Source organism: Coregonus lavaretus, assembly GCF_964263955.1.
Source record: "Coregonus lavaretus genome assembly, chromosome: 37".
NCBI lineage: Eukaryota > Metazoa > Chordata > Actinopteri > Salmoniformes > Salmonidae > Coregonus > Coregonus lavaretus.
Genome location: NC_140024.1, coordinates 34,624,401 through 34,651,159, shown reverse-complemented (window position 1 = coordinate 34,651,159; position 26,759 = coordinate 34,624,401). Strand labels below are relative to the sequence as shown.

Sequence of the window (26,759 nt, the reverse complement as noted above, 5' to 3'; positions counted from 1 at the left end):
AGATCTACAGGGTCTTCCACAAGGTCAGGAGAAACTATCCAGATCTACAGGGTCTTCCACAAGGTCAGGAGAAACTATCCAGATCTACAGGGTCTTCCACAAGGTCAGGAGAAACTATCCAGATCTACAGGGACTCACACAAGGTCAGGAGAAACTATCCAGATCTACAGGGTCTTCCACAAGGTCAGGAGAAACTATCCAGATCTACAGGGTCTTCCACAAGGTCAGGAGAAACTATCCAGATCTACAGGGACTCACACAAGGTCAGGAGAAACTATCCAGATCTACAGGGTCTTCCACAAGGTCAGGAGAAACTATCCAGATCTACAGGGACTCACACAAGGTCAGGAGAAACTATCCAGATCTACAGGGTCTTCCACAAGGTCAGGAGAAACTATCCAGATCTACAGGGACTCACACAAGGTCAGGAGAAACTATCCAGATCTACAGGGTCTTCCACAAGGTCAGGAGAAACTATCCAGATCTACAGGGACTCACACAAGGTCAGGAGAAACTATCCAGATCTACAGGGTCTTCCACAAGGTCAGGAGAAACTATCCAGATCTACAGGGACTCACACAAGGTCAGGAGAAACTATCCAGATCTACAGGGTCTTCCACAAGGTCAGGAGAAACTATCCAGATCTACAGGGTCTTCCACAAGGTCAGGAGAAACTATCCAGATCTACAGGGACTCACACAAGGTCAGGAGAAACTATCCAGATCTACAGGGTCTTCCACAAGGTCAGGAGAAACTATCCAGATCTACAGGGTCTTCCACAAGGTCAGGAGAAACTATCCAGATCTACAGGGACTCACACAAGGTCAGGAGAAACTATCCAGATCTACAGGGTCTTCCACAAGGTCAGGAGAAACTATCCAGATCTACAGGGTCTTCCACAAGGTCAGGAGAAACTATCCAGATCTACAGGGTCTTCCACAAGGTCAGGAGAAACTATCCAGATCTACAGGGTCTTCCACAAGGTCAGGAGAAACTATCCAGATCTGCAGGGTCTTCCACAAGGTCAGGAGAAACTATCCAGATCTACAGGGACTTCCACAAGGTCAGGAGAAACTATCCAGATCTACAGGGACTCACACAAGGTCAGGAGAAAGAGGTCGCTGTACAAAGACTGGACCTATTTCTCCCTCTAGACTGAAACAAGCGTACATGCATCTAAATCTAGCCCCATTGAAGAAGAAACAATCAAATGACTAGCTTTAGCTTCAACCTGTCCAAAAATAACATTGCTTACACAGTAGTCTTTCCTTTCCACAGAGACAGAGATGTTGAGTAATGTTAAAGTTGAGCAGGAAATGGAGAATGGTTATTACATTAGAACACAACCCCAGGGACAGAGAGACAGAGTTCTGTACTATGAACATCCTCCAACTATAGGACGTTACCAATAAGGGCGGCAGGTAGCTTAGTGGTTAAGAGTGTTGTGCCCAGTAACCGACAGGTCGCTGGTTCTAATCCCCGAGCCGACTAGGTAAAAAAAAAATCTGTCGATGTGCCCTTGAGCAAGGCACTTAACCCTAATTGCTCCTGTAAGTCGCTCTGGATAAGAGCGTCTGCTAAATGACTAAAATGTAAATGTAAGAAGTCACAATACGGTGCAGAGCGTTCCATTTACCTGCTGGGGGGCAAGGGGACCACCAGCTCCGCTAAAACTATTGACAACTGCGTGCCGTTTTCAAGGGATTGTTAAATAAATGTTAACTATTTGGTTGTAATATCATCACCTCTTGAAGAGTATAGTCAGAACTACAGATGTTTCCAATTATTCCACATTTAGCTCCATCTTCAGGGTTATACAGAAAGTAACTGCAGGCTTTTCATGATCAGTAAACATCAATGGATCATGTATTTTCAGATACGTGAGGGTAGCCTATTCATTTAGCTAGCTAAGCAAACATGTCATTTAGCTTGCTTCATTAGAGATTAGGCTTTTGGAAAGAGCTTGACATCGGCAAGTTGTCCTCTTGGTAAAGTCGTCAGTCGGACTACTGTCACCACCACCATTATAGAACAAGCAAATCAAACAATATTTGGATATAGCCACCAAGTTTATCCCCTGAAAGCTAGCTTGTTATCTAGCCATATTGACGTGATCTGTTGTTAGCCAGCTAGCCAATTTTGAAGTGGTCCATCAATCTGTCAGCAGCAATCACGATTAAACACTATTATCTCTTGCACATCTATCATTCCAGTGTTAATACTAATTGTAATTATTTTGCACTATAGCCTATTTATTGCTTTACCTCCATAACTTGCTACATTTGCACACACTGTATATATATTTTCTGTTGTATTTTTGACTTTATGTTTTGTTTTACCCCATATGTAACTCTGTGTTGTTGTTTTTATCGCACTGCTTTGCTTTATCTTGGCCAGGTCGCAGTTGTAAATGAGAACTTGTTCTCAACTGGCTTACCTGGTTAAATAAAGGTGAAATAAATAAAAAAACCAAGTTGAAAAGGGGTTAATGTTAGCTAACTTTGCTAGGTAGGCCTAGCTATGTTGGTTGGAGAAAAAAGTAAATGAGTTCTACTTACTACGGTTTCTACCGGTAGCTTGCAGAGTAATCATTATGCGCCCTTCTGCTGCTTGACAGGCAGAGCCCACAAAGGATGGGAAATTAACCTAAACCACTCACGCTTGTCAGGTGTAATGAACTTTTATTTAATATCACTGAAATATCCAATTAATGGTGGCCAATATTGAGAGAGATCGTGGGGCTACCCTGGATACATGATCCATTGATGTTTACTGATCATGAAAAGCCTGCAGTTACTTTCTGTATAACTCTGAAGATGGAGCTAAATGTGGAATAATTGGAAACATCTGTAGTTCTTAACTATACTCTTCAAGAGGTGATGATATTACAACCAAATAGTTAACATTTATTTAACAATCCCTTGAAAACGTAGTTGTCAATGGTTTTAGCGGAGCTGGTGGTCTACTTGACCCCCCAGCAGCCAAATTGAACGCTCTGCACCTTATTGTGAGGTTTTATTGATAACGACCTTTACTATCCTAGGGGATGATAAACTAACCTCTTCCTCCCCCTCTCCTCCATTCTTTCTCTCCCTTTCGTAATATTCTCCCTCTACTTCTAGCTACACTACTCAAGAGGAAACAAATGTAAACCCTGCCTTTCTTTCCTCTCCCTCTCCTCTCTCTAGCCTCCCTCTCTCCCTATCTCAGCTCTTCTCTCTCTCTCCTCCCTCCTCTCCCTCTCTCCTCTCTCTATTCTCCCTCCTCCTCCTCTCCCCCCCTCCCTACTCCCTCTCTCCCTACTCCCTCTCTCCTCCCTCCCTACTCCCTCTATCTCAGCTCTTCTCTCTCCTCTCCCTCTCTCCTCCCTCCTCTCCTCCCTTCATCCTCTTCTGTATTATTTTCCACTCTGAGTTCTCTCCTTCACTCATCTGTTCTCCTCTTTCCCTCCCCCCTCCGTCCTGCTCTGTTCTTTTCTCTCCTCTGCTGGTGTGGGACACTCCCTTCTAGAGTGGCTGGGGATAGGCAGAGCAGGATGAAAAACAGATGGAGTGGAGGAGAGAGGCAAGAAGGGGGAGAGAGAGAACTGATGTAAAGAGGGAGGAATGGAAGGATCAGATGCTGACAGGGCAGTCACTGCTGTGGTAAAACAACAAACGTGGATTGAGGGAGGTGGGGTTGGAGGAGGTGGGGTTGGAGGAGTTACAAACTGGTACTTTAAAAAAGCTGCAGCTTTCTCCTCGTCTGTCCTCTCCACCCCTCCTCTCTGTCCTCTCCACCCCTCCTCGTCTGTCCTCTCCTCTCTGTCCTGTCTGTCCTCTCCTCGTCTGTCCTCTCCACCCCTCCTCGTCTGTCCTCTCCACCCCTCCTCTCTGTCCTCTCCACCCCTCCTCTCTGTCCTCTCCACCCCTCCTCTCTGTCCTCTCCACCCCTCCTCGTCTGTCCTCTCCACCCCTCCTCTCTGTCCTCTCCACCCCTACTCTCTGTCCTCTCCACCCCTCCTCGTCTGTCCTCTCCACCCCTCCTCTCTGTCCTCTCCACCCCTCCTCTCTGTCCTCTCCACCCCTCCTCTCTGTCCTCTCCCCCCCTCCTCGTCTGTCCTCTCCCCCCCTCCTCTCCACCCCTCCACCCCTCCTCGTCTGTCCTCTCCCCCCCTCCTCTCCACCCCTCCTCATATGTCCTCTCCTCCCCTCCTCGTCTGTCCTCTCCTCTCCTCCTCGTCTGTCCTCTCCACCCCTCCTCTCTGTCCTCTCCTCTCCTCCTCGTCTGTCCTCTCCACCCCTCCTCTCTGTCCTCTCCACCCCTCCTCTCTGTCCTCTCCTCTCCTCCTCGTCTGTCCTCTCCACCCCTCCTCTCTGTCCTCTCCTCTCCTCCTCGTCTGTCCTCTCCACCCCTCCTCGTCTGTCTCCTCCTCATCTGTCCTCTCCACCCCTCCTCGTCTGTCCTCTCCACCCCTCCTCGTCTGTCCTCTCCCCCCCTCCTCTCCACCCCTCCTCTCTGTCCTCTCCTCCCCTCCTCGTCTGTCCTCTCCACCCCTCCTCTCTGTCCTCTCCACCCCTCCTCGTCTGTCCTCTCCTCTCTGTCCTGTCTGTCCTCTCCTCGTCTGTCCTCTCCACCCCTCCTCGTCTGTCCTCTCCACCCCTCCTCTCTGTCCTCTCCACCCCTCCTCTCCTGTCCTCTCCACCCCTCCTCGTCTGTCCTCTCCACCCCTCCTCTCTGTCCTCTCCCCCCCTCCTCTCTGTCCTCTCCCCCCCTCCTCTCCTCTCTGTCCTCTCCTCCCCTCCTCTCCTCTCTGTCCTCTCCTCCCCTCCTCTCTGTCCTCTCCCCCCCTCCTCTCCTCTCTGTCCTCTCCCCACCTCCTCTCTGTCCTCTCCCCCCCTCCTCTCTGTCCTCTCCCCCCCTCCTCTCTGTCCTCTCCCCCCCCTCCTCTCCTCTCTGTCCTCTCCCCCCCTCCTCTCCTCTCTGTCCTCTCCACCCCTCCTCGTCTGTCCTCTCCACCCCTCCTCTCTGTCCTCTCCACCCCTCCTCGTCTGTCCTCTCCACCCCTCCTCGTCTGTCCTCTCCACCCCTCCTCGTCTGTCCTCTCCACCCCTCCTCTCTGTCCTCTCCACCCCTCCTCGTCTGTCCTCTCCACCCCTCCTCTCTGTCCTCTCCACCCCTCCTCGTCTGTCCTCTCCACCCCTCCTCGTCTGTCCTCTCCACCCCTCCTCTCTGTCCTCTCCACCCCTCCTCTCTGTCCTCTCCACCCCTCCTCTCTGTCCTCTCCCCCCCTCCTCGTCTGTCCTCTCCCCCCCTCCTCTCCACCCCTCCACGTCTGTCCTCTCCCCCCCTCCTCTCCACCCCTCCTCTCTGTCCCCTCCACCCCTCCTCTCTGTCCTCTCCTCTCCTCCTCGTCTGTCCTCTCCACCCCTCCTCTCTGTCCTCTCCACCCCTCCTCTCTGTCCTCTCCTCTCCTCCTCGTCTGTCCTCTCCACCCCTCCTCTCTGTCCTCTCCTCTCCTCCTCGTCTGTCCTCTCCACCCCTCCTCGTCTGTCCTCTCCACCCCTCCTCGTCTGTCCTCTCCCCCCTCCTCTCCACCCCTCCTCCTCTCCACCCCTCCTCGTCTGTCCTCTCCCCCCCTCATCTCCACCCCTCCTCTCTGTCCTCTCCTCCCCTCCTCGTCTGTCCTCTCCACCCCTCCTCGTCTGTCCTCTCCTCTCTGTCCTGTCTGTCCTCTCCTCGTCTGTCCTCTCCACCCCTCCTCGTCTGTCCTCTCCACCCCTCCTCGTCTGTCCTCTCCACCCCTCCTCGTCTGTCCTCTCCACCCCTCCTCGTCTGTCCTCTCCACCCCTCCTCTCTGTCCTCTCCCCCCCTCCTCTCTGTCCTCTCCTCTCTGTCCTCTCCCCCCCTCCTCTCTGTCCTCTCCCCCCCTCCTCTCTGTCCTCTCCACCCCTCCTCGTCTGTCCTCTCCACCCCTCCTCTCTGTCCTCTCCCCCCCTCCTCTCTGTCCTCTCCCCCCCTCCTCTCTGTCCTCTCCCCCCCTCCTCTCCTCTCTGTCCTCTCCACCCCTCCTCGTCTGTCCTCTCCACCCCTCCTCGTCTGTCCTCTCCACCCCTCCTCGTCTGTCCTCTCCACCCCTCCTCTCTGTCCTCTCCACCCCTCCTCGTCTGTCCTCTCCACCCCTCCTCGTCTGTCCTCTCCACCCCTCCTCTCTGTCCTCTCCACCCCTCCTCTCTACCCCTCCTCTCTGACCTCTCCACCCCTCCTCTCTGTCCTCTCCACCCCTCCTCGTCTGTCCTCTCCACCCCTCCTCGTCTGTCCTCTCCTCTCTGTCCTGTCTGTCCTCTCCTCATCTGTCCTCTCCACCCCTCCTCTCTGTCCTCTCCACCCCTCCTCTCTGTCCTCTCCACCCCTCCTCGTCTGTCCTCTCCACCCCTCCTCGTCTGTCCTCTCCACCCCTCCTCTCTGTCCTCTCCACCCCTCCTCTCTGTCCTCTCCCCCCCTCCTCGTCTGTCCTCTCCCCCCCTCCTCTCCACCCCTCCTCGTCTGTCCTCTCCCCCCCTCCTCTCCACCCCTCCTCTCTGTCCCCTCCACCCCTCCTCATCTGTCCTCTCCTCCCCTCCTCGTCTGTCCTCTCCTCTCCTCCTCGTCTGTCCTCTCCACCCCTCCTCTCTGTCCTCTCCTATCCTCCTCGTCTGTCCTCTCCACCCCTCCTCTCTGTCCTCTCCTCTCCTCCTCGTCTGTCCTCTCCACCCCTCCTCGTCTGTCCTCTCCCCCCCTCCTCTCCACCCCTCCTCCTCTCCACCCCTCCTCGTCTGTCCTCTCCCCCCCTCATCTCCACCCCTCCTCTCTGTCCTCTCCTCCCCTCCTCGTCTGTCCTCTCCACCCCTCCTCGTCTGTCCTCTCCTCTCTGTCCTGTCTGTCCTCTCCTCGTCTGTCCTCTCCACCCCTCCTCGTCTGTCCTCTCCACCCCTCCTCGTCTGTCCTCTCCACCCCTCCTCGTCTGTCCTCTCCACCCCTCCTCGTCTGTCCTCTCCACCCCTCCTCTCTGTCCTCTCCCCCCCTCCTCTCTGTCCTCTCCACCCCTCCTCGTCTGTCCTCTCCACCCCTCCTCTCTGTCCTCTCCCCCCCTCCTCTCTGTCCTCTCCCCCCCTCCTCTCTGTCCTCTCCCCCCCTCCTCTCTGTCCTCTCCCCCCCTCCTCTCCTCTCTGTCCTCTCCACCCCTCCTCGTCTGTCCTCTCCACCCCTCCTCGTCTGTCCTCTCCACCCCTCCTCGTCTGTCCTCTCCACCCCTCCTCTCTGTCCTCTCCACCCCTCCTCGTCTGTCCTCTCCACCCCTCCTCGTCTGTCCTCTCCACCCCTCCTCTCTGTCCTCTCCACCCCTCCTCTCTACCCCTCCTCTCTGACCTCTCCACCCCTCCTCTCTGTCCTCTCCACCCCTCCTCGTCTGTCCTCTCCACCCCTCCTCGTCTGTCCTCTCCTCTCTGTCCTGTCTGTCCTCTCCTCATCTGTCCTCTCCACCCCTCCTCTCTGTCCTCTCCACCCCTCCTCTCTGTCCTCTCCACCCCTCCTCGTCTGTCCTCTCCACCCCTCCTCGTCTGTCCTCTCCACCCCTCCTCTCTGTCCTCTCCACCCCTCCTCTCTGTCCTCTCCCCCCCTCCTCGTCTGTCCTCTCCCCCCCTCCTCTCCACCCCTCCTCGTCTGTCCTCTCCCCCCCTCCTCTCCACCCCTCCTCTCTGTCCCCTCCACCCCTCCTCATCTGTCCTCTCCTCCCCTCCTCGTCTGTCCTCTCCTCTCCTCCTCGTCTGTCCTCTCCACCTCTCCTCTCTGTCCTCTCCTATCCTCCTCGTCTGTCCTCTCCACCCCTCCTCTCTGTCCTCTCCTCTCCTCCTCGTCTGTCCTCTCCACCCCTCCTCGTCTGTCTCCTCCTCATCTGTCCTCTCCACCCCTCCTCGTCTGTCCTCTCCACCCCTCCTCGTCTGTCCTCTCCCCCCCTCCTCTCCACCCCTCCTCGTCTGTCCTCTCCCCCCCTCCTCTCCACCCCTCCTCTCTGTCCTCTCCTCCCCTCCTCGTCTGTCCTCTCCACCCCTCCTCTCTGTCCTCTCCACCCCTCCTCGTCTGTCCTCTCCTCTCTGTCCTGTCTGTCCTCTCCTCGTCTGTCCTCTCCACCCCTCCTCTCTGTCCTCTCCACCCCTCCTCTCCTGTCCTCTCCACCCCTCCTCTCCTGTCCTCTCCACCCCTCCTCTCCTGTCCTCCCCCCCTCCTCTCTGTCCTCTCCCCCCTCCTCTCTGTCCTCTCCCCCCCTCCTCTCCTCTCTGTCCTCTCCACCCTCCTCTCCTCTCTGTCCTCTCCACCCCTCCTCGTCTGTCCTCTCCCCCCCTCCTCTCTGTCCTCTCCCCCCCTCCTCTCTGTCCTCTCCCCCCCTCCTCTCCTCTCTGTCCTCTCCACCCCTCCTCGTCTGTCCTCTCCACCCCTCCTCGTCTGTCCTCTCCACCCCTCCTCTCTGTCCTCTCCACCCCTCCTCGTCTGTCCTCTCCACCCCTCCTCGTCTGTCCTCTCCACCCCTCCTCCTCTCCACCCCTCCTCGTCTGTCCTCTCCACCCCTCCTCGTCTGTCCTCTCCACCCCTCCTCGTCTGTCCTCTCCACCCCTCCTCGTCTGTCCTCTCCACCCCTCCTCGTCTGTCCTCTCCACCCCTCCTCGTCTGTCCTCTCCACCCCTCCTCGTCTGTCCTCTCCACCCCTCCTCGTCTGTCCTCTCCCCCCCTCCTCGTCTCCACCCGTCCTCATCTGTCCTCTCCACCCCTCCTCTCTGTCCTCTCCACCCCTCCTCGTCTGTCCTCTCCACCCCTCCTCGTCTGTCCTCTCCACCCCTCCTCTCTGTCCTCTTCACCCCTCCTCGTCTGTCCTCTCCACCCCTCCTCGTCTGTCCTCTCCACCCCTCCTCGTCTGTCCTCTCCACCCCTCCTCGTCTGTCCTCTCCACCCCTCCTCGTCTGTCCTCTCCACCCCTCCTCGTCTGTCCTCTCCACCCCTCCTCGTCTGTCCTCTCCTCTCCTCCTGCTCCGTGTCTGCTACAGCTCACCGGTTGGACACAAACACACTCTCCCCTCACTCCCCACAGTCTGCAGGCTCTACACACACATGCACCTTTGAATTCATGGGCTAGGCTATGTAATGGTGATAGAATTTAAGTGTCCTCTCCTCAACAACCTCCGCTCAGCGGTGAACAGAAACAACATAGTAGAGAATTCCCCCCACTAACACTATCTGGTGTAATAATAATCACACCTTCCCAACCCGAATGGTAGAAGTATGACCATCATACCATGCTACTGGCTAATTTCTCCCTCGGTTGGAGCGGACAGAAGTAGAACCGGCTTAGCAGTATCAGACCTGATAAACCTGCTAACAGTGTGATATTCACACACACACAACATGCTGAGTTGGCATCTCTGAGCCCGTTAACCTTCTCTGCTGCTGCTCTGGATCAGCTGTTGCGAACTCCTTTGTTGTCCTCATGTAGGAGACACACACACTGTTCTTACATTTCCTCGCTTGGATGAAAGTGTCTGCTAAAAGGCATATCTCTCTCGAACGGAACTACGACCTCTCTGTCTTTATACAGACAGAACTGTCCCCCAGGACTGGGCGGAGTGACAGAACTGTCCCCCAGGACTGGGCGGAGTGACAGAAGTTAGTGTTTTTCCCTTTAATGGTAAAGCAGGGTCTGGAGGGGGCATGCTGATTGTAGATCTGTGCCTAAAGGAAACTTCACACCTGGGCTAACTCGCACGTTTCCTTATTAAGGCAGGCTTGGGCCCCACCCTTCATTCAGAAGAAAGCAGTGTTGTGACCACACAAGTCTTTCAGGTGGCAGATAAGGATACAAGCTACTAAATAAGCACCTTTTATGGAGTGCTGCTAAACCAGGGGTGTGACACAGGACAGGAGGCATTGTTTCTGCTGCTACTCCCAAGCTAACAATGAAAGTGCCCGCACACACACACACAATCGCAATTTCTATTTCTTTCTCTCTCTCTCATGCTAACACACACCTTGTTTGCATGGTAAACAGTCTGAAATGCTTGACAACCACGCCGATTTGAGCTGAGCAAGACCCACGTTGAACTGAGTCACCTCTGTAAAAACCTGACAGTTGGGCAGATGTGCAGCTAGCGGAGAGGATTTCAAAACAGATTGGTTTGTTGTTCTGACAACGACAGACAGGCGCGGCCCCATTGCGACAGGGAGGTGACGGAATGGGGTCCACAGGTCCTGCAGCGATGCTATGGGACTCAGATTTATTTTTATGTGCACTAACTTGGCAATGCCCTAAAACATACAAGCTGTAACGTTAGTAGGTAAATGAATGGCTACATTCACACTAGCTAGTATAATAACAAGCACATCGGCAATTGATTTAGTTAACTAGTTTGCTACATGAACGTTCACTGAAAAGCTAGCTAGTTAGCTATATCATTCTGATTCTGTAGCTACGGACTATATCGCCCAAATAAATTATGATTTGTCTGTAAAGCTCGTGGATCACAGACAATATAACTAGCTAGCTGGTTAGCTAGAGAGGAAGAACAGAGCTAAGAGGGCAATGGTGACATATTTATGACCAAAGACACAGGAGATAAGTGGAGAGAGTGCACGAAAACGTAAACTGGGGCGTATTCATTACGCCAATTCTGTTGCAACACGTTCCTTAAACGGAAGCAAACAGAACAAGAGTTTCTATTCGTTTTGCTCTGTTTGCTTGCATTTAGTTCTTAAACGGTTTCCGTAACGAATACGCCCCTGAACTGCCTCCACTGAGTCCAACATCATCCATTAACTAGCTGGCTAACCACATATTCATCCGCATTGGATCATTAGGTTGTTACAAAATCTGTCACCAACACACAAACCGCAAGCTTGCGTCTCTCACTGGCAGACCGAGAAGCAAGAAGTGTCTGTTGGCTATCTAACTTAGCATAGCCAGATAGCTAACTGGCTACCGTATCATATGCTAGCGAAATTGTGAGACGGCCACACGATTGCTGTAGCTAACGTTAGATAGCGAGCAAAACGATTCACAATTTGTAACCTCGATGTATTCTCACCTGAAACTACAGCGACTGGGCAAATTCAGTCCACACGTCTTCAGTTCACTCCAGAAGGCGCTACCTATCAAATGACTCTAGCTAGTTACTTACTGTACTGTTCCAATGAATACGAAGGCTTCACTGATGCTCGCTTTCTTTCTCACCCCAAGGGCGGTAACACAGGAAGAGAGACGTTGGACACAGTACCCAATGTTCGGCTGCGTCTCTAGGTCTGAAAGCCGACTCAGCCAATAGACTGAAAGGAAATCTACCACTGACCAATGAGCTTTCTCCATATCTAAGAGTCAGCCCACCTCTGATAAGCAAATGACCAATCAGCAGCAGTTTCGATGTAGAACGCAAGCAAAGGTATGTGGGACAAGCAGTAAGCGCTGAGGTATAATCATAATACTGACAGATGAAGTTTCCCTAGAAAACACTGATCTAATGTCTGTTGCGTCTCTCCTCATGGTTATGGTTAGGATTTGGGGAGAGTAAGCTGATCCTTGAAGTCACGTAGATCGATTCACTACTCTCTTTTTATTTATAAAGCTATCTTACATAAACTTCTGCCATACCTAACATCATTAATACACTTTAGATGTACGAATGACCAAACCCGGTCTCAGGGATGGCTAACTGGAGATCCCTTCGGTCTCCACAGAGTTGGGTAAATCAGCTTTTGATTTCTTTGCACCCCATGTATGGAGCAACTAAATGTACTGGTGCCTCTCGGACAGTTCAAATTGTTGATCAGAAACCTCTTTGCTGAGGAATGTGATTGTTTCTCTTGTCTTGACTATATTTTGTAATCTTGTATATTTGTATTATGTTGTATTTATAAATTGTCTATATGCAGGGCTCCCTTGTATATGCTTGTGTGTGTATCACAGGAAGTTGGTGGCACCTAACTTGGGGAGGACGGGTTCGTGGTAATGGCTGGAGCAGAATCAGTGGAATGGTATCAAATAAATCAAACACATGGATTCCATGTGTTTGATGCCATTTCATTCGCTCCTTTCCAGCCATTATTATGAGCCGTCCTCCCCTCAGCAGCCTCCACTGGTGTGTAATGTGTATGTGTGTGTGTGTCTGCGTGTTTGTTTGTGTCATAACACCCTCACCATTTCCACTCCCTCCTGAGAGCCATCTGGCCCTGCAGAGTGAAACTCATCCTCTTATTGATCTGACTGATGGGAACATTATCATGGACATACACTATCACACTATTACAATTAGTATTACACTACAGACTGACTGTTACAGTAGGACTACAGACTGACTGTTACAGTAGGACTACAGACTGACTGTTACAGTAGGACTACAGACTGACTGTTACAGTAGGACTACAGACTGACTGTTACAGTAGGACTACAGACTGACTGACTGTTACAGTAGGACTACAGACTGACTGACTGTTACAGTAGGACTACAGACTGACTGTTACAGTAGGACTACAGACTGACTGACTGTTACAGTAGGACTACAGACTGACTGACTGTAACAGTAGGACTACAGACTGACTGACTGTTACAGTAGGACTACAGACTGACTGACTGTTACAGTAGGACTACAGACTGACTGACTGTAACAGTAGGACTACAGACTGACTGACTGTTACAGTAGGACTACAGACTGACTGACTGTTACAGTAGGACTACAGACTGACTGTTACAGTAGGACTACAGACTGACTGTTACAGTAGGACTACAGACTGACTGTTACAGTAGGACTACAGACTGACTGTTACAGTAGGACTACAGACTGACTGTTACAGTAGGACTACAGACTGACTGACTGTTACAGTAGGACTACAGACTGACTGACTGTTACAGTAGGACTACAGACTGACTGACTGTAACAGTAGGACTACAGACTGACTGACTGTTACAGTAGGACTACAGACTGACTGACTGTTACAGTAGGAATACAGACTGACTGACTGTAACAGTAGGACTACAGACTGACTGACTGTTACAGTAGGACTACAGACTGACTGACTGTTACAGTAGGACTACAGACTGACTGACTGTTACAGTAGGACTACAGACTGACTGACTTTTACAGTAGGACTACAGACTGACTGACTGTTACAGTAGGACTACAGACTGACTGTTACAGTAGGACTACAGACTGACTGTTACAGTAGGACTACAGACTGACTGTTACAGTAGGACTACAGACTGACTGACTGTTACAGTAGGACTACAGACTGACTGTTACAGTAGGACTACAGACTGACTGACTGTTACAGTAGGACTACAGACTGACTGTTACAGTAGGACTACAGACTGACTGATTGTTACAGTAGGACTACAGACTGACTGACTGTTACATTAGTCCTAGACTGACTGTTACAGTAGGACTACAGACTGACTGACTGTTACAGTAGGACTACAGACTGACGGACTGTTACAGTAGGACTACAGACTGACTGTTACAGTAGGACTACAGACTGACTGACTGTTACAGTAGGACTACAGACTGACTGACTGTAACAGTAGGACTACAGACTGACTGACTGTTACAGTAGGACTACAGACTGACTGTTACAGTAGGACTACAGACTGACTGACTGTTACAGTAGGACTACAGACTGACTGACTGTTACAGTAGGACACAGACTGACTGACTGTTACAGTAGGACACAGACTGACTGACTGTTACAGTAGGACTACAGACTGACTGTTACAGTAGGACTACAGACTGACTGTTACAGTAGGACTACAGACTGACTGTTACAGTAGGACTACAGACTGACTGACTGTTACAGTAGGACTACAGACTGACTGACTGTTACAGTAGGACACAGACTGACTGACTGTTACAGTAGGACACAGACTGACTGACTGTTACAGTAGGACTACAGACTGACTGTTACAGTAGGACTACAGACTGACTGTTAAAGTAGGACTACAGACTGACTGTTACAGTAGGACTACAGACTGACTGACTGTTACAGTAGGACTACAGACTGACTGACTGTTACAGTAGGACTACAGACTGACTGACTGTTACAGTAGGACTACAGACTGACTGACTGTTACAATAGTCCTAGACTGACTGTTACAGTAGGACTACAGACTGACTGTTACAGTAGGACCACAGACTGACTGACTGTTACAGTAGGACTACAGACTGACTGACTGTTACAGTAGGACTACAGACTGACTGACTGTTACAGTAGTCCTAGACTGACTGTTACAGTAGGACTACAGACTGACTGACTGTTACAGTAGTCCTAGACTGACTGTTACAGTAGGACTACAGACTGACTGACTGTAACAGTAGGACTACAGACTGACTGACTGTTACAGTAGGACTACAGACTGACTGACTGTTACAATAGTCCTAGACTGACTGTTACAGTAGGACTACAGACTGACTGACTTTTACAGTAGGACTACAGACTGACTGTTACAGTAGGACTACAGACTGACTGTTACAGTAGGACTACAGACTGACTGACTGTTACAGTAGGACTACAGACTGACTGTTACAGTAGGACTACAGACTGACTGACTGTTACAGTAGGACTACAGACTGACTGTTACAGTAGGACTACAGACTGACTGACTGTTACAGTAGGACTACAGACTGACTGACTGTTACAGTAGGACTACAGACTGACTGACTGTTACAGTAGGACTACAGACTGACTGTTACAGTAGGACTACAGACTGACTGTTACAGTAGGACTACAGACTGACTGACTGTTACAGTAGGACTACAGACTGACTGACTGTTACAGTAGGACTACAGACTGACTGACTGTTACAGTAGGACTACAGACTGACTGACTGTTACAGTAGGACTACAGACTGACTGACTGTTACAATAGTCCTAGACTGACTGTTACAGTAGGACTACAGACTGACTGTTACAGTAGGACTACAGACTGACTGTTACAGTAGGACTACAGACTGACTGTTACAGTAGGACTACAGACTGACTGTTACAGTAGGACTACAGACTGACTGTTACAGTAGGACTACAGACTGACTGACTGTTACAGTAGGACTACAGACTGACTGTTACAGTAGGACTACAGACTGACTGTTACAGTAGGACTACAGACTGACTGACTGTTACAGTAGGACTACAGACTGACTGTTACAGTAGTCCTAGCTAGACTGACTGTTACAGTAGGACTACAGACTGACTGACTGTTACAGTAGACCTACAGACTGACTGTTACAGTAGGACTACAGACTGACTGTTACAGTAGGACTAGACTGACTGTTACAGTAGGACTACAGACTGACTGACTGTTACAGTAGGACTACAGACTGACGGACTGTTACAGTAGGACTACAGACTGACTGACTGTTACAGTAGGACTACAGACTGACTGTTACAGTAGGACTACAGACTGACTGACTGTTACAGTAGGACTACAGACTGACTGTTACAGTAGGACGACTGACTGACTGTTACAGTAGGACTACAGACTGACTGTTACAGTAGGACTACAGACTGACTGACTGTTACAGTAGGACTACAGACTGACTGACTTTTACAGTAGGACACAGACTGACTGACTGTTACAGTAGGACACCGACTGACTGACTGTTACAGTAGGACTACAGACTGACTGTTACAGTAGGACTACAGACTGACTGTTACAGTAGGACTACAGACTGACTGTTACAGTAGGACTACAGACTGACTGACTGTTACAGTAGGACTACAGACTGACTGTTACAGTAGGACTACAGACTGACTGTTACAGTAGGACCACAGACTGACTGTTACAGTAGGACTACAGACTGACTGACTGTTACAGTAGGACTACAGACTGACTGACTGTTGCAGTAGTCCTAGACTGACTGTTACAGTAGGACTACAGACTGACTGACTGTTACAGTAGGACTACAGACTGACTGACTGTTACAGTAGGACTACAGACTGACTGACTGTTACAGTAGGACTACAGACTGACTGACTGTTACAGTAGGACTACAGACTGACTGACTGTTACAGTAGTCCTAGACTGACTGTTACAGTAGGACTACAGACTGACTGACTGTTACAGTAGGACTACAGACTGACTGACGGTTACAGTAGGACTACAGACTGACTGACTGTTACAGTAGTCCTAGACTGACTGTTACAGTAGGACTACAGACTGACTGACTGTTACAGTAGGACTACAGACTGACTGTTACAGTAGGACGACTGACTGACTGTTACAGTAGGACTACAGACTGACTGTTACAGTAGGACTACAGACTGACTGACTGTTACAGTAGGACTACAGACTGACTGACTGTTACAGTAGGACACAGACTGACTGACTGTTACAGTAGGACACAGACTGACTGACTGTTACAGTAGGACTACAGACTGACTGTTACAGTAGGACTACAGACTGACTGTTACAGTAGGACTACAGACTGACTGTTACAGTAGGACTACAGACTGACTGACTGTTACAGTAGGACTACAGACTGACTGTTACAGTAGGACTACAGACTGACTGACTGTTACAGTAGGACTACAGACTGACTGTTACAGTAGGACCACAGACTGACTGACTGTTACAGTAGGACTACAGACTGACTGACTGTTACAGTAGGACTACAGACTGACTGACTGTTACAGTAGGACTACAGACTGACTGTTACAGTAGGACCACAGACTGACTGACTGTTACAGTAGGACTACAGACTGACTGACTGTTACAGTTGGACTACAGACTGACTGACTGTTACAGTAGTCCTAGACTGACTGTTACAGTAGGACTACAGACTGACTGACTGTTACAGTAGTCCTAGACTGACTGTTACAGTAGGACTACAGACTGACTGACTGTTACAGTAGGACTACAGACTGACTGACTGTTTCAGGAGGACTACAGACTGACTGACTGTTACAGTAGGACTACAGACTGACTGACTGTTACAGTAGGACTACAGACTGACTGACTGTTACAGTAGGACTACAGACTGACTATTACAGTAGGACTACAGACTGACTGACTGTTACATTAGTCCTAGACTGACTGTTACAGTAGGACTACAGACTGACTGACTGTTACAGTAGTCCTAGACTGACTGTTACAGTAGGACTACAGACTGACTGACTGTTACAGTAGGACTACAGACTGACTGACTGTAACAGTAGGACTACAGACTGACTGACTGTTACAGTAGGACTACAGACTGACTGACTGTTACAGTAGGACTACAGACTGACTGTTACAGTAGGACTACAGACTGACTGTTACAGTAGGACTACAGACTGACTGTTACAGTAGGACTACAGACTGACTGTTACAGTAGGACTACAGACTGACTGTTACAGTAGGACTACAGACTGACTGACTGTTACAGTAGGACTACAGACTGACTGACTGTAACAGTAGGACTACAGACTGACTGACTGTTACAGTAGGACTACAGACTGACTGACTGTTACAGTAGGACTACAGACTGACTGACTGTAACAGTAGGACTACAGACTGACTGACTGTTACAGTAGGACTACAGACTGACTGACTGTTACAGTAGGACTACAGACTGACTGACTGTTACAGTAGGACTACAGACTGACTGACTTTTACAGTAGGACTACAGACTGACTGACTTTTACAGTAGGACTACAGACTGACTGACTGTTACAGTAGGACTACAGACTGACTGTTACAGTAGGACTACAGACTGACTGTTACAGTAGGACTACAGACTGACTGACTGTTACAGTAGGACTACAGACTGACTGTTACAGTAGGACTACAGACTGACTGACTGTTACAGTAGGACTACAGACTGACTGTTACAGTAGGACTACAGACTGACTGATTGTTACAGTAGGACTACAGACTGACTGACTGTTACATTAGTCCTAGACTGACTGTTACAGTAGGACTACAGACTGACTGACTGTTACAGGAGGACTACAGACTGACGGACTGTTACAGTAGGACTACAGACTGACTGTTACAGTAGGACTACAGACTGACTGACTGTTACAGTAGGACTACAGACTGACTGACTGTAACAGTAGGACTACAGACTGACTGACTGTTACAGTAGGACTACAGACTGACTGTTACAGTAGGACTACAGACTGACTGACTGTTACAGTAGGACACAGACTGACTGACTGTTACAGTAGGACACAGACTGACTGACTGTTACAGTAGGACTACAGACTGACTGACTGTGTTACTGTAGGCCTACCGACTCTACACTCAACAGCTGTCATTCAAACCAAACCATGGTCAATTATAGTCTCCTCTGTTCTCCGCTATGTCCCTGTAACAGGGATGCTTCATAGCGGTCTGTACAGTCGGTCCTGAGAACCGTCACCTCTAACCACAGAATTATGTTTAATGATTAAATTAGTCATTTAATACAATCTCTGTGCCTCTAAATGTGTCCTGCTTGAATACTGACACCTTATAGAATGCATTCTCTATAATACAAACCCTGTCAGTAACATTACAGTGAGCATAGGATTAGGTCACCTTTTACGTTCCACTTCCAGTACTGGTGGTGTGATGGAGCAAACAGTGGATCATGTTCTGTAGAAACCACATCTCCTGCGGAGAGAGACTCTAACCACATTCATCATGAAGATAAACCACATCTCCTGAGGAGAGAGACTCTAACCACATTCATCATGAAGATAAACCACATCTCCTGCGGAGAGAGACTCTAACCACATTCATCATGAAGATAAACCACATCTCCTGAGGAGAGAGACTCTAATCACATTCATCGTGAAGATAAACCACATCTCCTGCGGAGAGAGACTCTAACCACATTTATCATGAAGATAAACCACATCTCCTGAGGAGAGAGACTCTAACCACATTCATCATGAAGATAAACCACATCTCCTGCGGAGAGAGACTCTAACCACATTTATCATGAAGATAAACTACATCTCCTGCGGAGAGAGACTCTAACCACATTCATCATGAAGATAAACCACATCTCCTGCGGAGAGAGACTCTAACCACATTTATCATGAAGATAAACCACATCTCCTGAGGAGAGAGACTAACCACATTCATCATGAAGATAAACCACATCTCCTGAGGAGAGAGACTCTAACCACATTTATCATGAAGATAAACCACATCTCCTGCGGAGAGAGACTCTAACCACATTTATCATGAAGATAAACCACATCTCCTGAGGAGAGAGACTCTAACCACATTTATCATGAAGATCAAAGACATGCAACACCAGTGGAAGAGAGGATGAAATGTCACCTAACAGAGCAGATAGGGTTTCATCAACATACTGAACATCTGCATCACAAATGGGTCCTGGACAAAAGTAGTGCACTACTGTATATAGGGAATAGGGTGCCATTTGGGACTTAAACTTACAATAGCTTCTCTGTGCCAGTGCCAGTGCTGTGGGTCTGAATGGGTCTTTGTAGTGTTTATGAGGGACAGTACTTTAGTAGTGTAATAGTACTGTCTCCAAAACGTGGTAGGAGTCTGTTGTGTTCCCATGCCAAGCAGAGAGGAGAGGAGAGGAACACCATGTGGTTTGTCAAAGGCATGCCAGCACAGCACACCAAGCCTGGCCTGGTGCTCTCTCTCTTTCTCTTTATATATCAATTCAATTCAATTCAATTGAAGGGCTTTATTGGCATGGGGAACGTGTGTTAACATTGCCAAAGCAAGTGAAGTAGATAGTAAACAAAAGTGAAATAAACAATAAATATTAACAGTAAACATTACACTCAGAAGTTAGAAAATAATAAAGACATTTCAAATGTCATATTATGTCTATATACAGTGTTTTAACAATGTGCAAATAGTTAAAGTACAAATGGGAAAATAAATAAACATAAATATGGGTTGTATTTACAATGGTGTTTGTTCTTCACTGGTTGCCCTTTTCTTGTGGCAACAGGTCACAAATCTTGCTGCTGTGATGGCACACTGTGGTATTTCACCCAGTAGATAAGGGAGTTTATCAAAATTGGGTTTGTTTTCGAATTCTTTGTGGATCTCTGTAATCTGAGGGAAATATGTGTCTCTAATATGGTTAGGAAGTGCAGCTCAGTTTCCACCTCATTTTGTGGGCAGTGTGCACATAGCCTGTCTTCTCTTGAGAGCCAGGTCTGCCTACGGCGGCCTCTCTCAATAGCAAGGCTATGCTCACTGAGTCTGTACATAGTCAAAGCTTTCCTTAAGTTTGGGTCAGTCACAGTGGTCAGGTATTCTGCCACTGTGTACTCTCTGTTTAGAGCCAAATAGCATTCTAGTGTGCTCTGTTTTTTTGTTAATTCTTTCCAATGTGTCAAGTAATTATCTTTTTGTTTTCTAATGATTTGGTTGGGTCTAATTGTGTTGCTGTCCTGGGGCTCTGTGGGGTCTGTTTGTGTTTGTGAACAGAGCCCCAGGACCAGCTTACTTAGGGGACTCTTCTCCAAGTTCATCTCTCTGTAGGTGATGGCTTTGTTATGGAAGGTTTGGGAATCGCTTCCTTTTAAGTGGTTATAGAATTTAACGGCTCTTTTCTGGATTTTGATAATTAGCGGGTATTTTTAACCAGATCCTAATTGGTATGTCAAATGTTATGTTCCTTTTGATGGCATAGAAGGCCCTTCTTGCCTTGTCTCTCAGATCGTTCACAGCTTTGTGGAAGTTACCTGTGGCGCTGATGTTTAGGATAGGTTTCTCAATTTCTTTCTTAGGTTTTTGCATTCTTCATCAAACCTCTCTCTCTCTCTCTCTCTCTCCTCTCTCTCCCTCTCTCTCTCTCTCTCTCTCTCTCTCTCTCTCTCTCTCTCTCTCTCTCTCTCTCTCTCTCTCTCTCTCTCTCTCTCTCTCTCTCTCTCTCTCTCTCTCTCTCTCTCTCTCTCTCTCTCTCTCTCTCTCTCTCTCTCTCTCTCTCTCTATTCAATTCAATTCAATTTAAGGGCTTTATTGGCATGGGAAACGTATGTTAACATTGCCAAAGCAAGTGAAGTAGATAGTAAACAAAAGTGAAATAAACAATAAATATCTCTCTCTCTCTCTCTCTGTGTCTCTCTCTCTTTCTCTTTATATCTCTCTGTCTGTCTGTCTCTGTCTCTATCTCTCTCTCTCTCGACAATCTAATGAACAACAGCAGACCTCAGAGAGATGGCTGCGTTCTAAATGGCACCCTATTTGCACTATATAGAGAATAGGGTGTCATTTGGGACGTAACCCAAGTAAGTCACAGCTCGCTGGCTGACAGAGAGACTCACGGCTGGGAACTCCCTCTAACATGACACAGGTCACATTGAAGCTATTGGCTCTATTGACAACTGTTGAATAACCATATTATCAGAATAACCATATCAGAATAACCATATTATCAGAATAACCATATTATCAGAATACCTATTATCAGAATAACCATATTATCAGAATAACCATATTATCAGAATAACCATATCAGAATAACCATATTATCAGAATAACCATATCAGAATAACTATATTATCAGAATAACCATATCAGAATAACTATATTATCAGAATAACCATATCAGAATAACCATATTATCAGAATAACCATATCAGAATAACCATATTATCAGACTATATTATCAGAATAACCATATTATCTGAATAACTATTATCAGACTATATTATCAGAATAACCATATCAGAATAACCATATTATCAGAATAACCATATTATCAGAATAACCATATCAGAATAACCATATTATCTGAATAACTATTATCAGACTATCGCTTTGGATAAAAGCGTCTGCTAAATGGCTTATTATTATTATTATTATTATATTATCAGAATAACCATATTATCAGAATAACCATATCAGAATAACCATATTATCTGAATAACCATATCAGAATAACCATATTATCTGAATAACTATTATCAGACTATATTATCAGAATAACCATATCAGAATAACCATATTATCAGACTATATTATCAGAATAACCATATTATCAGAATACCTATATTATCAGAATAACCATATTATCAGAATAACCATAATCAGAATAACTATATTATCTGAATAACTATATTATCTGATTAACCATATTATCAGAATAACTATATTATCAAAATAACCATTATCAGAATACCTATATTATCTGAATAACCATATTATCAGACTATATTATCAAAATAACCATTATCAGAATAACTATATTATCAAAATAACCATTATCAGAATACCTATATTATCTGAATAACCATATTATCAGACTATATTATCAAAATAACCATTATCAGAATAACTATATTATCAGACTATATTATCAGAATAACCATATTATCAGAATAACTATATTATCAGACCACATTATCATCATTACCTCTAAGAGGAGGTTCCCAGCTGTGAGTCTCTCAGTCAGCCAGAGAACTGTGACTTCCTTGGGTTCCATCCCAAATGGACGGGCCCTGGTAAAAAGTAGTGCACTATAGTAGGAGTGACATTTGGGATGAAGCCTTAGTTTCTCTGTGCTAGTACCAGTGCTGTGGGTCTGAATGGGTCTTTGTGGTGTTTATGAGGGACAGTACTGTAGTAGTGCTGTCTCCAACACGTGGTAGGAGTCTGTTGTGTTCATGCCAAGCAGAGAGGAGAGGAGCACCCTGTGGTTTGTCAACAGCAGGACACCAAGCCCTCTCTCTCTCTCTCTCTCTCTCTCTCTCTCTCTCTCGCTCTCTCATATCTCTCTCTCTCTCTCTCTCTCTCTCTCATATCTCTCTCTCTCTCATATCTCTCTCTCTCTCTCTCTCATATCTCTCATATCTCTCTCTCTCTCTTTATATATATTGGGCTGTGTACTAGGGTAGTCATCAGGACCCATTGGGCTGTGTACTAGGGTAGTCATCAGGACCCATTGGGCTGTGTACTAGGGTAGCCATCAGGACCCATTGGGCTGTGTACTAGGGTAGTCATCAGGACCTATTGGGCTGTGTACTAGGGTAGTCACCAGGGCCCATTGGGCTGTGTACTAGGGTAGTCATCAGGACCCATTGGGCTGTGTACTAGGGTAGTCATCAGGACCCATTGGGCTGTGTACTAGGGTAGCCATCAGGGCCCATTAGGCTGTGTACTAGGGTAGTCATCAGGACCCATTGGGCTGTGTACTAGGGTAGTCATCAGGACCCATTGGGCTGTGTACTAGGGTTGTCGTGGTCCTCTGTAGCTCAATTGGTAGAGCATGGCGCTTGTAACGCCAGGGTAGTGGGTTCGATCCCCGGGACCACCCATACGTAAGAATGTATGCACGCATGACTGTAAGTCGCTTTGGATAAAAGCGTCTGCTAAATGGCATATTATTATTATATTAGTCATCAGGACCCATTGGGCTGTGTACTAGGGTAGTCATCAGGGCCCATTGGGCTGTGTACTAGGGTAGTCATCAGGACCCATTGGGCTGTGCACTAGGGTAGTCATCAGGACCCATTGGGCTGTGTACTAGGGTAGTCATCAGGACCTATTGGGCTGTGCACTAGGGTAGTCATCAGGGCCCATTGGGCTGTGTACTAGGGTAGTCATCAGGACCCATTGGGCTGTGTACTAGGGTAGTTATCAGGGCCCATTGGGCTGTGTACTAGGGTAGTCATCAGGACCCATTGGGCTGTGTACTAGGGTAGTCATCAGGGCCCATTGGGCTGTGTACTAGGGTAGTCATCAGGACCTATTGGGCTGTGTACTAGGGTAGTCATCAGGGTCCATTGGGCTGTGTACTAGGGTAGTCATCAGGGCCCATTGGGCTGTGTACTAGGGTAGTCATCAGGACCTATTGGGCTGTGCACTAGGGTAGCCATCAGGACCTATTGGGCTGTGCACTAGGGTAGTCATCAGGACCTATTGGGCTGTGTACTAGGGTAGTCATCAGGACCTATTGGGCTGTGTACTAGGGTAGTCATCAGGGCCCATTGGGCTGTGTACTAGGGTAGTCATCAGGGCCCATTGGGCTGTGTACTAGGGTACTCATCAGGACCCATTGGGCTCTGGTCAAAAGTAATGCACTGTGTAGGGAATAGGGCACCATTAGGGACACAGCCGAGAGGGGTCCTCTTCTATATGTCTCAGCAGACTGTGGAGTGTCCCAGCAGAGTGGTGTTGAATTTCCCAGTTGAAAAACCACCAGCTGTATTTCTGACTGGTTGTATGTTCTCAATATGATGGACCACTAACGAACAACTAACATAGAGAGGTGTGTGTGTGCGTTCCTGTACTTGTGTGTGTCTGCATGACTGTGTGTGCATGTGCGGCCGTCCGTGTTTGTGTGTGTGTGTGCGTCCGTACATCTCTCTCTCTGTGTGTGTGTGTGTGTGTGTGTGTGTGTGTGTGTGTGTGTGTGTGTGTGTGTGTGTGTAAAGGTTGTACTGGTACTCTGTGTCTGCAGCCCCAGCATACTACAGAACAGCCAACAGTAGTAAATCCATCCGCCCTCCCCTTCCTCCCCTTCCCCCCCTTCCCCCCCTTCCTCCCCTTCCTCCCCTTCCTCCCCTTCCCCCGTGTCCATGGAAACTTATTCATTATGATATAAAAGGATAAACTGATCCTAGATCAGCATTACTCTGAGTCACTTTGTGAATACATTTACATTTACGTCATTTAGCAGACGCTCTTATCCAGAGCCACTTACAAATTGGTTCATTCACCCTATAGCCAGTGGGATAACCACTTTACATTATTTATTTATTTATTTATTTTTTTGGGGGGGTAGAAGGATTACTTTATCCTATCCCAGGTATTCCTTAAAGAGGTGGGGTTTCAAATGTCTCCGGAAGGTGGTGAGTGACTCCGCTGTCCTGGCGTCGTGAGGGAGCTTGTTCCACCATTGGGGTGCCAGAGCAGCGAACAGTTTTGACTGGGCTGAGCGGGAACTATGCTTCCGCAGAGGAAGGGGAGCCAGCAGGCCAGAGGTGGATGAACGCAATGCCCTGAAGTCTTGTGTTAGCTGAGCTCCCTGAGATAATGTTGCCTTAGCTCAGCGGGAAAATGTAGTCTTATAGGGTCACAAGGACCCAGGTTCAAACCCAGTCAAAGGCCTGCATATGATATTAGAATGAGTGATGTAAACATTGGGATCCTATACTGTAATCCTATTGGTGTAAATACATCTATACCTGGATGTCCACTCTTAGGCTGCGTTTACACTGGCAGCCGTATTCAGATCTTTTTTTCCACTAATTGGTCTTTTGACCGATCACTTCAGATCTTTTCACATCAGATCTTTTTCAGAGCTGATTGGTCAAAAGACCAATTAGTGGGGAAAAAATATCAGAATTGGGCTGCCTGTGTAAATGCAGCATTAATATCCAGCTTCTGACATGCAGACTAAAACATATAACACCAGTCCCCCAACCCAGTCCTGCTCTGTAGTTTTATGTGAGTTTTTACAGTGGGCTGGTAACATTTAGAGTTCTTTCTAAAATGAGTTCAGTTTATTAGGATGGATCTGGCCTGTTAAACATCAGACTGTGTGTGTGTGTGTGTGTGTGTGTGTGTTTGTGTCTGTGTGTGTGTGTGTGTGTGTGTGTGTGTGTGCGTCTGTCTGTCTGTCTGTTCAGAGAAACGACCAGATTAATCTACCGTCTGTTTCTAGAGAAATATTTAGAAAAGGACATTGGGTGAGACTCTCTCACACAGCACCGTTAATAATTAGAGATCGTTATTCTGTTTGTGTGTGTCGACTGTATGCGAGGAACGTTGTAGGAGTAGAGTTAGTCAGTATCGCCACCTGCCGTCAGGAACAAGTACAGCAGTGGTGAATAAGTAAGGGATAGGCAACGAGGGGCTATGCGTTCTATGGAAAATAATGAACGACGTGACTAGTAGTTTAGCTAACTAAACCCTCAGTCCTAGCTTGCCATTAAGACTTTCGCTTTCAAAAGCAGCTCAAACATAATAGTAGTTGTCGTGGTAAGAATGAACTATAGCCATTGAATTCTACTGTGCAAATATACAGCGCGTTATAGGTAAATAATGTACGCTCTAGAATGCCCTTCAAGCCAATCAGAAACAAGTATTTAACAATGCCATGGTATAAGTAAGGGGTAATCAACGAGGGGCTGTGCGTTCTATTTAAAATAATGAACAATGTGGAAGGTGTCTTTCCACGAAGTGCTTGGAATGGAACTGATCTTCCACTGAGTTACATTATTTTTCAGAGAACACATAGAGCCTGAGTTGATTATCCCTTTTATACCATGGCTATAATTTAACACATTTGTCGCTAGAAATATGTTAATTTGCGGGTAGAAATGTGTTCAACATCCACTGAAGTAGCTAGCAAGTTTACTAAATAGCTACAGTAGTTGTCGTGGTAATCAAACAAACAGACATGCTAGTTTAGCTAACTAAATCATCAGTCCTAGCTTGCCATTATGAAAAATCGAATTCAACAATGGCAATAATGATTTAAATTCGACTTTTGCTTTCAAAAGCAGCTCAAACATGGAACATGTAAGAATTAACTATAGCCATTCAATTCTACCATGCAAATATACCGCGCGTTATAGGTAAATAATGCACGCTCTAGAATGCCCTTCAAGCCAATCAGAAACAAGTATTCAACAACGCCATGGTACATCGTACCCCATCAGAACCCAAAATACAAGCTTGTTTTACTCCAATGTATGTAAACAATGTAAACAAACACTGTAGCCTCAAAACATGGCTAAACTATCATTCTGATATCATTGATGGTCAATCCTTGCATCCAAAGCATTTTCTATGAATTTGTGAGG

At 47.7% G+C, this 26,759-nt stretch overlaps 1 protein-coding gene across 2 annotated transcripts in view; it reads right to left on the bottom strand.

Annotated features, from left to right (window-relative positions):
* Positions 1-11,244, bottom strand: part of LOC311111892 (tropomodulin-3-like) — a 51,145-nt gene extending 39,901 nt beyond the window's left edge. For both annotated transcript variants that reach the window (XM_084154811.1, XM_084154812.1), the window contains exon 1: positions 11,088-11,244. The gene's annotated coding sequence lies outside the window, so the exon portion shown is untranslated. The remainder of the gene's footprint in view (positions 1-11,087) is intronic.
* Between the last annotated feature and the right edge of the window lie 15,515 nt (positions 11,245-26,759).